Source organism: Panthera pardus, unplaced genomic scaffold, assembly GCF_024362965.1.
Source record: "Panthera pardus isolate Hobbes unplaced genomic scaffold, ASM2436296v1 HiC_scaffold_22, whole genome shotgun sequence".
NCBI lineage: Eukaryota > Metazoa > Chordata > Mammalia > Carnivora > Felidae > Panthera > Panthera pardus.
The window spans coordinates 86,150,060-86,154,865 of record NW_026526788.1 but is presented as its reverse complement, the minus strand read 5'-3'; the positions used below and the strand labels follow the sequence as shown (position 1 = coordinate 86,154,865).

General features: G+C 55.5%; 1 non-coding gene across 1 annotated transcript; it reads right to left on the bottom strand.

The window, feature by feature from the left end:
* Positions 1-3,114: 3,114 nt before the first annotated feature.
* Positions 3,115-3,238, bottom strand: LOC128772611 (small nucleolar RNA ACA64). The gene has a single exon (XR_008416783.1). It is a non-coding gene; the product is annotated as a small nucleolar RNA ACA64 (small nucleolar RNA).
* Positions 3,239-4,806: the final 1,568 nt, after the last annotated feature.

Below are 4,806 nucleotides of genomic sequence, written 5' to 3'. Positions count from 1 at the left end.
CTCAGAGTCTGGAGCCTGCTTCAGGTTCTGTGTCTCCTTCTCTCTCTGCCCCTCCCCCACTCACACTCTGTCTTTCTCTCTTTCGAAAAGCAAAAATGAACTATTGGGACCTCATCAAGACAAAAAGCTTCTGCACTGCAAAGGAAACAACCAACAAAACTAAAAGGCAACCAACGGAATGGGAAAAGATATTTGCAAAAGACATATCGGATAAAGGGCTAGTATCCAAAATCTATAAAGAACTCACCAAACTCCACACCCGAAAAACAAATAACCCAGCGAAGAAATGGGCAGAAGACATGAATAGACGCTTTTCTAAAGAAGACATCCGGACGGCCAACAGAGACATGAGAAGGTGCTCAACGTCGCGCCTCATCAGGGAAATACAAATCAAAACCACACTCAGATATCACCTCACACCAGTCAGAGTGGCCAAAATAAACAAATCAGGAGACTATAGATGCTGGAGAGGATGTGGAGAAACAGGAACTCCCTTGTACTGTTGGTGGGAATGCAAACTGGTGCAGCCACTCTGGAAAACAGTGTGGAGGTTCCTCAAAAAAATTAAAAATAGACCTACCCTATGACCCAGCAATAGCACTGCCAGGAATTTACCCAAGGGATACAGGAGTGCTGATGCATAGGGGCACTTGTACCCCAATGTTTATAGCAGCACTCTCAACAATAGCCAAATTATGGAAAGAGCCTAAATGTCCATCAACTGATGAATGGATAAAGAAATTGTGGTTTATACACACAATGGAATACTACGTGGCAATGAGAAAGAACGAAATATGGCCCTTTGTAGCAACGTGGACGGAACTGGAAGGTATTATGCCGAGTGAAATAAGTCAGACAGAGAAAGACAGATATCATATGTTTTCACTCATATGTGGAATTTGAGAAACTTAACAGAAGACCATGGGGGAAGGGGAAGGGGGGAAAAAGAAGAGGGAGGGAGGCAAACCATAAGAGACACTTAAGGAATGAGTACAAACTGAGGGTTGATGGGGGTGGGGGAGAGGGGAAAGGGGTGATGGGCATTGAGGAGGGCACCTGTTGGGATGAGCCACTGGGTGTTGTATGGAAACCAGTTTGACAATAAATTATATTTAAAAAAATTTTTAAATTAAATTAAATTAAGATATGTTAGTCTCAAAACAAGCCTTTATGCTAATGCAAAGATTCTTATATGTCCTTCAGTGAAGTTTCCTTTTTTTTCCCCAAAAAATATTATACATACTTCTTAAATGTATTTCTGGGTATTTTAATCTTTTGTGCTGTCATTAGGAACATGACTGTCTTCTCACACATATTTCAAAGTAGTGTAGTTTGTAAACAGAAAGGCTATTTCATCTAAATGTACATTTAACAGTTAAGAACTGTCACTTCTGGTTTTTTCTCTGCAATAACTTACTAGACATTCTCTTGGACTTTTCAAGCAGGCAATCACATTAACAGGTTTGAAACGAAGGTTTTAATGCTATTTAAAGCTAAGTTAGGATACACCCGAACATGGAAAATATGCGACAGATTTTTTTCAAGCCACAAACAGATTTAATTAAACTTTAAGTTTTTGAAATATGAGTCAAGTAAAATATTTGCTTTATGACATGTCCTATCACAATTATTTAGATGATGTACCTTGGGGTGCCTGGGTGGCTCAGTCAGTTAAGCGTCCGGCTTGAGCTCAGGTCATGATCTCACAGTCCGTGAGTTCGAGCGCCGTGTCGGGCTCTGTGCTGACAGCTGGGAGCCTGGAGCCTGCTTCCAGTTCTGTGTCTCCCTCTCTCTCTCTGTCCCTCCCCTGCTCATGCTCTGTCTGTCTCTGTCTCAAAAATAAATAAAAACATTTAAAAACATTTTTTAAAATAAATAAATAAATAAATAAGTGATGTACCTTGAAGGGTGAACCGCTTGAAGCAACTCACTGAGAGGGCCCCCCCTTCCCGCCCCGGCCCACACCGCACGCGGATGGAGCTCTGCCCGTGGCGCCCACAGCACAGGAGTTTTCACTGCTGCCGTGCGGGCCGCAGACTCCTCCTTCCAGTGCTGCCGGAGGCTGGCAGGAGACCCTGACCCCAGTCCAGCTGCAGAACCACTGGTGGTCCCGTTGCCCACTCTGCGGCCGGGACCCCACCCTCCGACCTTAAAGTGGCTCTAGGAGCGGCTCCTGCGATGCTTGTGTTCGTTAAAAGATCCATTCAGAACTCAAAGTCGGCTTAGCAACTGCAGATTCGGCCTCTTCCAGCCGAAGGCCGGGAAACAAACCAGACAGGAGTCCCTGGAATTCTGGGGAATAACGAACCACGCCCCCGCCCCCGTCCTGGTGCTCGGAACCTTCCGGGCCCGCTTCTCTCTGCGGCCGAGCCACCCCAGAGCAGGCACGCCCCGCACCTGCTCCCTGACCTGGCTTCCCAGCACCCCTGCTTCCTCCTTCTGGACACCCACGGCCGGCAGTGCCTTGGCAAGGACACGGGAGAGGAGGCCAGGCCTGCAGGGGGGAAGGCACAGACTCGGCCCGGGGCAGACTGGGGAGGCACGTGGCAGGGCTGGCTGGGGCTGGAGCGCGGTCCCCCCAGAGCTCAGACACTGAACCCGCAGGAATACGCGGGCGGCCACGCTTCTAAACACACGCACGAGTCAGAGAAAGCCCGTGGTCCTGGTTCCAGGTAAACGGCTGTTCCTTTGGCAAGACTTTCTCAGCCTGGTTCCTCACCCAGGCTGCAGACCACAGACAGCGGTTCCTGTGACTGTCCCCGTCTCTCCTAGAGCGAGCCCGAGCCCTTGTCCTCTTGGGAAAGAGTCATAACTCCTGACACCGCAGCCGCACACAGGACTCTTCTCCCGCTGACCCAGGAGAGAGAGGGACACAGACCTGCCTCTTGGCCTGTCTGTCCCTCGGAGTCCACCGGGCTCCTCCCAGGGCCGCGGCGAGGATGCCCAGCTGACTCTGGGACACCCACCTCCTTCTCATGGCCAGTTTCCCGAACAGGAACGGAGCCAGCACGGGACCACCCCTGCACTGCCGGCTGGGGGCCCTCGGGGGTCCTGGAGGTGCCGGGCCCCCTGCCCCTCGAGGACCCCTCTCCCCTCGTCCGCTCCTTCCACAGACCGTGCAGGTCCCAGGGGGCTTTGCTGCCCACGCTTGGGGGCCGAGGGCAGCAAGCTGTGAGACCAGATGGGCTGGAACCCCTTCCAGCAGCTACCGCATGTGCAGAGGAAGCTGTCTGAAGAGGCAAAGAAGAGGCCAGGCCGCCTGAAAAGACAAGAGAGAGGAGCCAGAGGGACAGAGAGACAGGGACAGGCCAACAGAGCCTGAGAGAGCTGGAGACAGAATGAGACGGAGGCCAGGGCCGGGGGCCCTGATGGCATCTGAGCCCTGCCCGGGACCCCGGGCCCGGGCTTTGGGGAGACCAACTTCCTCTGGGTCTGCTGCGCCCCGACTGCTCCTGCAGGCCGGCGCCGGGTCTGAGACATGTTGTCCGGTCCCTCCTCAGGGGATGCAGCCCAGGGTGACCCTCACGCATGGGGCTCCTTGTGCAAGTTGGGAGCACGGAGACAGTGACAGCATCACTCTGGGGATTCTCATGGTGACCCAGGTCAGGCTGGAAGGGGGCTGGGGGCCGAGGCTGGCGGAGGAGGGGCCAGAGGTGAAGCACCGATATTAGTCAGGTACGTCAGGAAATACTCCTGAGACTGTAAACAAAACCTTCCCAGAAGAGAATTTGAGCCAAGGGAGGGGACCTGCTTGGTGGGTGAGCCACGTCTGTGCCAACTCTGGTGGGGGCATCGGCTGAGAGCCCGCAAGGTGTCCCCCGGGTGTGGGTAGGTGACAGGGTGGAGAACGTGCCCGGTCCTGCAGGGTGAGGGCAGGGACGGCCTGTGAGGGCCATGGTGGCACAGCCCAGGGCAGGAAGGATGGGAAGAAATGCCCTGGCCGTCCTCTCCCCGGCCCACCCCGCCCGGACCCGCATAGAGGTCAGGACGCAAGCCCGGGGCCGTGGGGCCAGAGCGGAGGGGAGCGTGGACAGGGGTGGGTAGATGGAGCCCGGGTCACCACCCCGAGAGCCTGAAGCTGCTGTCCAGCCCTGCGATTGGACTGAGAAGGGCCCCCGTGTTCCACAGGCTCGCCTACAGCTGCACAGGATGAGCTGGGCCCTGGGGTCATCCGGCTCTGGGGGGGGGAGGGCAAGGCTTCATCCTTGCTGGGGAGGTCCCCCCTTCCCCCCAAGGAGTCACTGGGGTCAGCAGCCCCGGGGTGGTGGGTTTTCCTGCAGAGTCGGCCGGAAAGGGGCTTCTGCTTACGTTAGCCCACACGAAACAGTGATGGCTTGACTCTGAGGACTAGTTCCAGTGCGTTCCTTTCCCTGTAGGCCGTTCTTCCAGGAAGCCCGAGTCAGGGCACTGCCATAGGACTGACCCAGGAGCATGCCCAGGACATGGGTGTGGGATGGCCTGTCCCACAGGACTCAGCTCCTGGCAGCCCCACCAGCCCCTAACCTTGCTCCAGCTCAGGCAGGAGCGTGGAACCTTCCCTCGACTCTCCTGCTCACCTGGCAGAAACCCGCTCCCAGGCCAGGCCGCCTCGGCAGGGACCCCGCTCCTCCTGGCCAGTGGGGCCACGCCCTCCCCCCGTGATCTGGGCCGGCACGGTACTGCCCTCTCTTGGGGCTCCCCACGGACTCTGGTGTCCTGGTTCTTAGAGGCCCTCTCGGCAGCCGCAGGCCCCATCAACAGGCTCTTAACTGAGTCACAGGAGGGACCTTCCTGAGCTCCCAGGGGGCATGGCCATTCTCCCCTTCC